Source organism: Podarcis cretensis (assembly GCF_951804945.1).
Source record: "Podarcis cretensis genome assembly, chromosome: 5".
Classification (NCBI taxonomy): domain Eukaryota; kingdom Metazoa; phylum Chordata; class Lepidosauria; order Squamata; family Lacertidae; genus Podarcis; species Podarcis cretensis.
In genome coordinates, this window is record NC_137174.1 from 38,331,151 (window position 1) to 38,342,903 (window position 11,753).

Here is an 11,753-nt window from a genome sequence, read left to right on the forward strand (position 1 = left end):
CTGGGAAGTTTGCTCTGAGTCTTCCCTCCGGGCAGCAGGTTTCAATCGGAGGGGGTGGGGCCGCCTCATGTCAGGCCGCCGGCTAGCCAATGAGGGCGCTGGGCAAACGGATAAGCCACGCCCACCGCCTGTGGCCAATCCTGCCCCCTCCCCTTCTCCAACCCCACGGTGCCAATCCACAGCAGCCGATGGAGCGGCCGCAGAGCGAATCCACAAGGGAAAGTGGGGGGGGGATGTTGCCCGGAGGATCAGTCCGAGGCCCCAGCTGCGCTCCTAAGTGGTTCTTGACAGCAAGAGGGACAGTGAGGGGTGAAAGTACTTGATCCCCTGCTAAATTTGGCCGTTTGCCCTCTGATGAAGAAATGACCAGTCCATAATTTTAATGGTAGGTTTATTGTAGCTGTGAGAGACAGAATAACAGGAAAACCCACAGAAACCCAGAAGTCAAAAGTCACGAGATTGATGTGCATTATAATGAATGAAAGAAGTGTTTGATCCCCTATCAACCAGCCAGATGTCAGGCTACCTGGTATCTTCACTGTATGTAAGGAGCTGAGATTAGAAGCACCTGCTGTAAAAGAGAGGTCTTACCTGTCATCTCAGTTCGTTACAGTACCTGTACAAAAGACACCTGTCGACAGAAGCAATCAATCCAGCCGATTCCAAAGCAGCCACCATGACCAAGAGCAAAGAGCTGTCCAAGGATGTCAGGGACAAGATTGTAGACCTGCGCAAGGCTGGACTGGGCAACAAGACTATTGCCAAGCAGCTGGGTGAGAAGGTGACAACAGTTGGTGCAATAATTCGCAAATGGAATAAACACAAAATAACTGTCAACCTCCCTTGGTCTGGGGCTCCATGCAAGATCTCATCTTGTGGAGTTGCAGTGATCATGAGAATGGTGATGAAGCAGCCCAGAACTACACAGGGGGAACTTGTCAATGCTCTCAGGGCAACTGGGACCATAGTCACCAAGAACACCCTTCCCCCGCTTGGATGATCTAGCTGGCTGGATCCTGCCCGCGGCAGCCTTTTTGAAGGGCTTCCCTCCGCCTCCTCTGCCTTCTTTCTACCACCAAGCACAAGCTTTGCCCGGATCCTGTGTGCTCATAGTGGTTGGTTCAACGCCACCTGCCACCTGAACAGTCAGAATGGATGCATTTTGACCTGGGAGTAATTCTAGCTGAGTTCAATGGGACTCCTAAGTAAAGGTGCACAAAATTCCAGTTGGATTTTGCCAGCACGGTTTGGGAACCAAACCTTCCCGGGGGGGGGGTCCCTTCTTTTGCACCTCTTCTGTAACAACCTCGAGGGGGGAGAGGAAATATGTGTCCGAGACATATTTTCTTGCCTTGGAAGCCGCTTCATCCTCTAAAGCAGTTTACTCCGATTACCGCAGCAACGCGGGAAAGGCGCTCTGCAGTCGCGCAGGGGAACGCTTACCTTCCCGCTCTTTTCACAGCTCATCCCAAATATTGCAGAACAGGTTCCGGGGCTGAGCCCAGGTTGGGCGAATAATAGACTCCGTTCTCCAACGGGCCCTTGTTCCTTCTCTCTTTCTTGCAGATGATTTTGTTTAAAAGAGTTTTTCCTACTCTCCCACTAAACAGCGTTTGAGTTGTTGGCTGCTTATGGGGTTTTTCCATCCCATATTTTCTCCGAGGAGTTCAAGGTGGTCTCCTTCCTCCCGAATCTTATCCCCACAAACACGCACCTAGTGAGGTAGATCAAGCCTATAGGTGGTGACCGGAAGACACTTCATGAGTGTGTGAGGATTTGAATTCAGGACTCCACACCTCATAGGCTAACACACTGACCTTCGTGCAATATGGAGGAACAATTCAGAATCATAGAACGGCCGAGCTGCAATGCAAGAATCTCAGCTAGATCATCCATGACAGGTGGGGCCAGCCGACATCTGCTTAAAAACCTCCAAGGAAGGAGAATCCACCACCTCTAGTGGGAGTCTGTTCCACTGTCTCCCTGATCGTTTCCTCTCTCGCTCTCCTGCAACTTCTTCTCTGCCCATTAATTCTTCCGTTCGCTCGCCTGCCTTTAATCCGACAGATCATTGTTTGAAACTGCCGGCTCCTCCTTCCAATTTGGGAAGAAGCTGCGGATGTCTTGAGGCTAAGCTAGGCTCGTTCCTCCCCACTTATCTCCTGGCTGGGTGCTAACTGAGCCGCGAGGACCTTTCACCTCCTGCTCCTCCTTGCACCCGGGCCTTCCGGGCCTGGCGGGGGCGTCAGACACGGATCCATACACCTGGGATCTCCGCTATGCCAAGCGCAGAAGTCACCATCAGATCCACGCGGGGGTGTATTGAGTAGCAGCAGGATAGGACCAGGCGCGAGACAAGTTGGATCAAACGCAGTTACCTTCCTCCCTTTGCTCCCCAGGTGTTCGTTCTAAGTTTATTTTTTATTTTAACCCCCGGAATATTCTCCAGGACCTCCGTCCACCCTCCTGCATTAAAAAAAGCCACTATCCCAAACAGATGTTACAGATGTCAGGGGCGTCAACACACAGGCTTCTTTTGGAGTTAAAAATCCCTTTACTTGGGGGGACCTCGCTTTCAAGTGAAATAGCCCTGAAATAGCCAAATGTCCTGACTGCGAAAGGATTCTTTCTTTCTCAAGTCCATTCTGGCTTGCTTTTTGGTCAGTTGCAGGCAGACGAAACCTCGGCCAGTGAAGTCGCCTGGTTCGTTTCCAGTTTGCGCATCTCGTCGAGGGCGGGGGGTAAGGAAATGCGAAGAAACGTCGCCTTTCATGCTGGGCCAACTTCATTCAGAGAAAGGAAGGCTCCTTCTCCTGTTCCCCACCCTCTCCAACACGCCACGGTTTTGCTGGTTTGTAAACCAATTTCCTCCTCCAGCCGAGAAGGAAAACACGCCCTTTTCGTTGACTCAGAAGGCTTTCCCGCCGCTGATCTTTGGGAAACTGACTTTTCTCGGCTATGAACATTGAGGGCTGGATGTGGTGCGAAATGAATCCTGCTTTATTCCCATTGCAATCAATGGGACTCGCTGGGCCCATAGATTTCGATGGAGTGTGCTTAACTCGCGAGCCCAACCAGGGCTATTCAGAAGCAAGTCCCGCTGAATTCAATGGGGCTTAAGCCATAGCTGTCAACTTTTCCCTTTTATTGTGAGGAGTCCTATTGGAATAAGGGAATTTCCCTTATAAAAAGGGAAACGTTGACAACTAAGGCTCCTAGGGAAGTGGGGCTAGTATTGCAGCCTCCAAACCCATAGTTTCTCTTCCTGCCCACACCCCCATTCTGCCAAGACTTGGCTAACATGAAGTATCATGGGGAGGGGGGGAGAATTTCCTTCCCTTGGCTTCATTCATGAATATGTGAACATCTTTATTTATTTATTTATCTGTCTGTCTGTCTGTCTGTCTGTCTGTCTGTCTGTCTGTCTGTCTGTCTGTCTGTCTGTCTGTCTGTCTCAGTAAGTCCTCATCAGAAGACAAGCAAGGGCAGCTGCTCCGTTTGCAGTTCTTCCGCGTGGCTCCTATCTTAAATCCACGAGGCTCATCACAAGAGAGCAAGCGAGGAGCCCCCAAACCGAGATGCAGAACGATCAGAAATCGTTGCGTTTACAGAAGCCCCATTTAGTTGTATGGAGCCACCGAGGCTTCATCACGCGCGAGAGCCTCCCCCCCCCCACTGCGTTTGCCAGGGTCTTATAAAAATCTGGTATAGGTAACCGAATCCCTTTCTTTGATAACTTTTTTCTGCCTACCTTAGCGCGCACTCAAGGTCTTGCCTTGTTGCCCACCCCAAGAGAACCGGCTAATATTTTCACCTGGAAGCTTTGGATTTGCAAGTTTAGTTTCCTTAAGACGCGCGCCGTAAAAGAAAAAGGAAAAAATAGCACCCAGCTACCCACCCCAACCTCGCTGCCCTTTGGGGATAAATAAACAAACGACGGGTATGATCGGAACTCATCCAGCCTCAGCCCTCCCTCGATATTTTTACAAGCCACCCAGTTTTTTATTTTAAAAGGCGAGAGACTCAAGATTGAAAGAGATTCAAGCTCAGGTTTGTTGTACTCCTAGTGGTGGGAAGCAAATAAAGAGGGAAGTGCGGGCGGGGGGGGGGAGATTATTCTTCGCTGACTTTTATACAGGCAATAGGCCTTGTTAAAAGGAAGTTTCAATAGCCGAGTTATTGCATTCCTGGGCTGCTGCATAAGCTCTAGCAAGAGAAGTAGGAGGTTTTTTGGGGGGGAATCGGCACTTAATTTTTAGTGCCCCCCCAAATAACACCCCCACCACCATCTCCGTTCGCGATCCCAGCGCCCTTTTTCTAGAGGCTGAAAGCGATTAAGCCCAACTCTCCACAAAACGCCGCATTTATGGAGCTACATAATTTTTAATATCACCCTCGCAGGTTTTTATAGTCGATTGTATTATGTTTTTACGGCCATTCGGGGCTCCAAATACCCTGCTCTCCCCACCCGGCTCCCTTCCTCCCTCTAAAACTGTCCCCGTCCGTTCTTTTCACACACTCAGAACTCATAAAATGGAACAGTTGTGACTTTTTAATGCAAGAGGGCTTGAAGTTTCAATATTTCCACTCTGCTGGATACTCGAAGCAATAAAAAATACAGGAGATTTTAATTATTTTCTGGATAAAATAAAACTTCCTCCCTCCCTCCCTCTCTTCCCCTCTCCTTTAAACAAAAAAAGGAAAGAAAAAGTATGGGGGAACATATGTTTGGTTCTGTCGTGGTTGGGAAGGAAATTTGCAACGCCTCCTCAGGCGGCCGCCGAGCGGTGCAGGAAAAGAGGCTGCAGCCCAGCGCGCAGAGCGAACGTCGCGCGAGGCGGGTCTCTAACCCTTGGGAGGTTAAACCCAAGTGAAAGCGCAACACAGACGCTCCCCCGCGTGGTAGCCAACCAGTGCAGAGTCTCCCGGTCCCCTCCTTATCGACATCCATCGCCTCAGTCTGCAATCAGAAGCAATAGCCACTGATTACCTAGAATTTGGCTCCCGGGCCCCGAGAAGGCTGGCTCTCTTTGAGGAGAAGGGGACTGGACTCCTCAGAGTAAAACTCTCTGCTTCAGGATGGTTAGATGAAAAGGACCCTTGGGGAAACAGGAATGTTCGAAACACCGTGGATTTTTCCAGGCATCGTGCTTGGGGTGGGGTAGGGCATGGGCGTGGGCGTGGCCAGGATTTTTTTGCGGGGGAGGGCAGACATGGGGGGGCATAACCTCAGATTTGTATTGATTTAGGGGCCAGCTGCCCCCCTGTCTAGCCCATGGGATGGGGTGGGGGGTGTTATTTTGTTTTTCAAGCAGACCACAACACAATCTGCACAGGAATTTCACACTCTTCTCCACCTCTTCCTTTTAGAATAAAATAGGTTTCAGGTTTTCCCTTCCCCTTGCTGGTCTGAGCTTGTAGCCATTATACAGACGTCGGGATCTGTAAAATTAATGGGAGGTGGGCAGGAGAGCAGAGTGAGCCTGTACTGTTGTTGTTAAATTTGTATGCCAATAATACAGATAATAATAATAGATATGGGAAAGACAGATGATGATGATGATAGATATTGATAATAATAGATATGGGAAAGACTAATAATAATAATAATAATAATAATAATAATAATAATAGATATAGATAATAATAGATATGGGAAAGACTAGTCCAGAAAGCAGTAGCAAATAATAAAATTATTATTATTAGTTATTAAGGAGGAGGAGGAGGAGGAGGGAATGGGAAATACCTGCTTCCAGTCAAGTAGGCAGCTAGTGAGCTAGCTGGACTAATGGTGGGATCCAAGTGCTTAAGGCAGCTTCTGATGATGAAACCATCCCTCCTAGCAGTCCTCTCTTCCCCACCATTGCCCCGCCTCTTTTCTTCTCCTTTGTCCATCCTCCTTCATCACTTAAGACCCAAAGGAGAGTACAGTATTGGATAAACCAGGGCTGGGAAACTTAAAGATCTGGCACTCCAACCCGTGACACACCTTGGCCACATATAGGGTGGCTTTGGGAGATGAAGATGCCCAGTGGCATCCTACATGCCACTGTTGCTGTCCTACATGCAAAGTTTTGCAAAGCGGGACCAATGGGGCCTGTTACAAAAGACCCATCGCTCAGTGCCCCAGGCCCAATCCCTAACAATACCCCCACAATAAACCTATGTCCTGTACCCTGCGACTCAATGGCAAAGGTTTTGCATGCTGCTTGGGTTTTTAATTTAAATGTATAGCATCTTGCAAAGTTATCTATTTAAAAATAAGTAAAAGGTAACTACAAATAGAAGAGGTGAGATAAGGTTGCAGCCTGCCCATTTAATAAAACAATAGGCTATAAATCTAAAAGCATTTTTAAAAATTGATTTATTGAATTTATATGCCCCAAGGGACCAGAACGGCATGTCAGTAGAGGGGCAAATGGCCCTCTATGAACTTTTGGAAAGAAGGTGGACTAAATGAAAATCAAATCAATTAGCAATTGTTAAAAGCTGGTGTATTTCCACAGGTTTATTGAGCGGAATGTCCATTTATCTTCTCAGATCATTTTAGCTGCAGCAGGGGCTGTAGTCAAAAGGAAACCTCTTATCTCCGCTGTTTGGGGCCTGTCTTGTCCAGAGAGACTGTCTCCCCTCCTCTCCAGTGCAAACAGTTCACCTGCCTGGGTGGTGCCATCTCACCTTGTTGACTTTCTCCTGTAATTGCCAGTTTATCAGCTTTGCCCCTTAAGCACCCAATCCGCCTGGAATTAAAAGCAACAAATAAACTAAGGCACAAGTGTGCATGCCAAGATAATAGAAGGTTGACATTGGCCATCTTTTGTTGGAATAAGCAGGTCATTCTTTCAGCAGGGGATTTTTTTTGAAGGTATCACCCAATGGAACAGGTCCCAGTTCTGAAATGTACATAAGATTCCATTTTCCTTCTGCCATCTTTGTAATAGTAAGCTCCTGCACACTCCCAAGTTTCTAAAGGAATTTTCTTTGTGTTCCCAGTTGTTTTCTATTCCAAATAACAGGAACTAGAGTTTGTTCTTCAGCTTCTGCATATTAGTATCAAGCATGCCTTTATCCCATGTGTATTTGTGAAATGTGTTCAGAGGGGAAACATTTGTAGGACAGTGTAGGACAGTGTTTCCCAACCTGGTGCCCTCCATATGTTTTGGAGTACAGTTGACAGCTGACTGGGGGCTGATGGGTAGAGCTATGCATAGATACCCAGCCAGATGGGAGGGGTATTGTCAGGGGTTCAGGAGCAGAGGCACAGGGAAGAGAGGAGATGGAGAGCGAAGGGGAAGAATCCGAGGGGAGCGTAGGAGAAGAGGACAGTGGACCGAGGGATTCCATGAGCCTCTCCAGCGAATCGGAAGATTCACAGAAGGGGGCGCCAGTGGCCAGGGGTAGGGGGTTCCCAAGGGGAACGCCCCAGGAGCAAGGGGGCAGCAGGGACTCCCAGAGCAGTAGTTGGAAATCAGGACCAGCTTCCCCACCAGAGCAGAGTGGGGGGGAAGAGTCCCAAGGATCGGGGCCAGTGCATTCCCCACCAGGGAGAGAAGATGAGGCAGGGCTGACCACACCTCCATCGGAGAGTCAGACAACGGAGGGGAGGTCAGATCCGGCCAGTATCCCGGAAGAGGGAAGCAGTGACAGAAGTAGTGTAACGGTCAGGAGGAAGGTCACTGGGTTGGCGCGAGAGGCAAGTTCAAATGTACAGGAGCGCGGGACAGCAGAGAATGAGGATTGGGAACCGGGTCCTAAAGCCCGCCGGAGGGGGGGGAGGAGCTAAGCGACTCAGCGTCGGAAGAGTCCAGAAAGGGCAATGCCCCAGCGGGCAGGAGGACCCAGAGGAGGAGAGAGCAGCGTAAAAGGTGGAGCAGGGCTAGGATCTTAAACTGGTGTCATAGGGGAGGAGACTCAGACGGGACTTCGCCGGTCTAGGGTGTAAGACGTAGAGCTGCGCGCTGCGGCTTTGAAATGGAAACTGAACCTCAATAAAGACTTTTGTACATAACGACAGCCTAGCGTTGGTCCTCTGTGAGCTGGGACCTAGAGGCAGCTCTGACAGGTATGTATAAACAAATATTATTATTATTATTATTATTATTATTATTATTATTATTATTCCCCCACATCCACCCTGTGCCCTCCCAAATCAAGTTGATTCACCCTATGCCAACCCCAGAGGGCATCCACCCTATACTGAATGCATCTCTGAAGCAATTCAGGAAGCAGAACTAAAGGTTTTTTTAACCGTATTTTACCATCAAGTTAAAATATGGTCTCAAAAAAATCAGGGGTTGCACTGAGCAATAGATCTAGAACAAGCAGAAACCTATGAAACCTCAGAGGACAGAGGTTGCCCATGATTGTGGTAATGTCAATTGCCCCTTGGCCAGAAGAAAGTTACTTTCACTTTGCAGAGGCTCCCTTATAAAGCTTTGCCTTTGCCTCCCGGGGGCGATTGGGTGACCTCTTGTGGTGGGTTGAATTATTACGCCAAAGCCAAGAAGCATTAAATGGGGATAGGGCCCAAACATAGACAGAGCTACAGGCATACATGCATCATTCCGTTTATCATCTGGTGTCCTGGAAACAAGTAGAAATAATCTGGGTTTTGTCCGCCTTGAGTGCCATTTTTAGCAAATATCAGGCAATGCCAGGGCACTTTATATTCAGAATAATACTGCAATGGGAGATCAGTTTCATAATCGATTACTCCTTGTGTATTTGGTAGATTTGTTTGAATCTCTTTACTTAAGCAATCCAATCTGGCTTTGTCCAGATTGAGTTATTCCTGGTAATTTCCCCCTTTATCCCTCTTAAAAAAAATAAAGACACAACAGTCTTCTATAAGAGTAATAAGAAGTTTACTCACATTCAGTTCACAGTTGGTTCCCTGAAGGCAGTCTTAAGCTTGTAGCTACAGAACAGAGTTTGAGTTCATCCCATATGGGAATGAGCCCATGTGCTGCTGGCTGAAAGCCAGCAGACAGCAAAATGTCAGTTTCAGCATCAAAAGAAGAAGAAGAACAAGGGAAGATGGCTGCATGACCGGCCTTTTGATGGGGTCTCTCAGGGTCATGCCCTTCGACCTGGTCACATGCAGGGGGAGGAAGCTCCAGACTAGAAGTCCTCCTGGCTGGAGGAACACACTCCCTGCATGTCCACTCTGGGCAAAGAGGAAGTGTTGTACTTGACTGCTTATGTTACATCCCACAAATTCCACTAAAGGCACACCTACCATTGTAAGCAAGGGCATTCACCATTCTGGAATAGCAACATTGGTCATTAAATTTATATCCTGCCCTTTATCCGAGAAGCTCATGGTTCTTCCACCTTTTTTTTCTTCTCACAACAAACTTGTGTGGTAGGCCATGGACGTCCAACTCCCAATAGACTGCGATCTACTCACAGTATTATGGCAGTGATCCACCCATTGTTGTTGGATGAACCAAAGTTGTTGAGCTTTGGGGGGGGGGGAGATATTACTGAGGTGCCAAAAATCTACCAGGATCTACCAGGAATACCCCACGATCTACCTGTTGGACATGCCTGTGGTAGGCTAGTGACTGGCCAAAGGTCACTCACCAAGCTTTATGGTCAAATGGGCACTTGAAACTAGAACTCCCAGTCCTGGGATAGACAACTTTGCTGTGTATATGATATTTGTCCTTCCCACTAATGGTGAACCTGGAGGCCTTTAAAAACAAACCCTTAAGTTATATCTACAGCTAGCACACAGTGGGCTTTGCAGTTTTATATATATATATATATATATATATATATATATATATATATATATATATATATATATATTTAATGCAGGTGTTATTTCACTACATCACATGTATAAGAATATGCCCTAGAACAGCACCAACTTTTTCCTAGGTGACAGAGGTTAAAGAGCCTGAACTAAACTCTGGGCAAGATAATGAGAGAATAACTAACATAGACAATCAGTAGATCATTCAAATTAATTGATTCGGTTTTGTCTGGCGTCTTTTTCTCTGGCTAAAAGCAGCGTTGAAATCTGTAGGAGGGGCTGTTATCTGTCTGTCTCTTCCTGTTATCTGGACCCTGCAACATAAGAGAAGCAGAGGGAGGAGGCAGGGGAACATTGCCTTTGAACAAGATCCTGGCTGTTCACTTGAAGAGAGTACAAAATGGCATCTGAGCAATTAGAGACCATTACAAGGAGGATAACTGACAATCCAGTTATGGGGCTGATTAACCTGGGAGTACAAGGCAGTGGAAAAAAATACTAGGGCGCAAACAAATTCTGCTTGCAGGTCAGATGTGCATGAATGAGTGGTACATATTCTCTCCATAGCTACATTCTTGCAATATTACAGACTTTCTACCAAACCATTTGTATCCTTGCAGTACATCTTTTTTATGTAGCCTTACCATCTTCATACTTAGGAGAGAGACTTATATTGCGGTATAGCAGCCACCTACAATATCATTATATATAACCTTCTGATGCCAATCCTTTTGGTGAGCAAAACATGTGTGCTGTACTAAATTTGAGACTACAAAATCCATGATGCAGAGATTGCAAGCGAAATACATGCTCAGATATTTGATTTCTCCTTAAAATGATATGTAGCTAATAGTGAAATCACTGATGTGCAAGCAGAACTTGGTGTCATTTAAACAGCAGCCTGATTTCCCCTGATAATTATCTGTTCAACTTTACACCTATCCCAAAATATACTGCCTATGTCTCCCATACTTCAATTTACTTCCTATCAGCTTGCTGTTCCTCTTACCAAACAACCTTTCCTTTACAAGCAGCAGAAAAACAATAATCTCTACTGCTGCTTAGTGGACTGCTGAGAAGATTTGCTAGCTCAACAATTCTGGACTGTGCTCCACAACTCTGACTTTTGAAAATGAGCAGTGCTGTCCCCAGTGCCCATCCCAGCTAAACAATGCTTCCTGCCACCCTGGGTCCATCTTCCTTTACCTCACAGCATTCTTCAGGCTTCCTACATTTCAATCTTTTGCTCAGCCTACGAACAGGTGTGTCCTTCAAGTCAGAGGTGGGGAACCTGCTAACTATAACATTCATCATGCCTGACTACTGGTCATGCTGGCTGAGGCTGAGGGGAGTTGGAGTTGAATGACTAATGGAGGGCTACAGGTTCCCTGCTTGGCTCAAAGCTTTCCATTATAGGCCCCCATTATATATTGCCACTGTCCATCGTTGTGGTCCATCTATCCGGGTCCTGATGCAAATGCATCCTGTCTGCCCTCAAGTAAGTTATGCTGTAACACAGCCAAAGGAAGGTAAACGTTAGAAGCCTTTAAGTTCCAGCTCATCAGCTGTTAAAATCAGCCAGTGTTTTTTTTTACTTGGTAAAGTTTCCAGAAAAAAGAACTGTTTGCAATCTTTTCTGCTCTGTACAAAATGATCCATAAGAGCAATTTCATGATCTGCAAGTACAATCTGTGTTTAACAAGCAAGGAGGTGGAAAGTTGAGCCAATGACATCTTGGAAGAGTTCACCAGCCCAGTAAACCAAGCCTGAACAGTTTTATTAGAGCCACTAGTAGTCCAAAGTGTATACTTAGATCCTACAAAAATATATTGGGTAGAAAAACTAGCCAGAAAGCAACACACATCACTCCAACCTGGACAGCTGAATCGTTTCTTTCCTTTGTACAATTTTGCAGTGGTGTAAAATGGCAAGACTCATTTAAAGAACAATGACAGTACCTGAAGAACAAGAGGGACAACCATGTCTCAAAAAC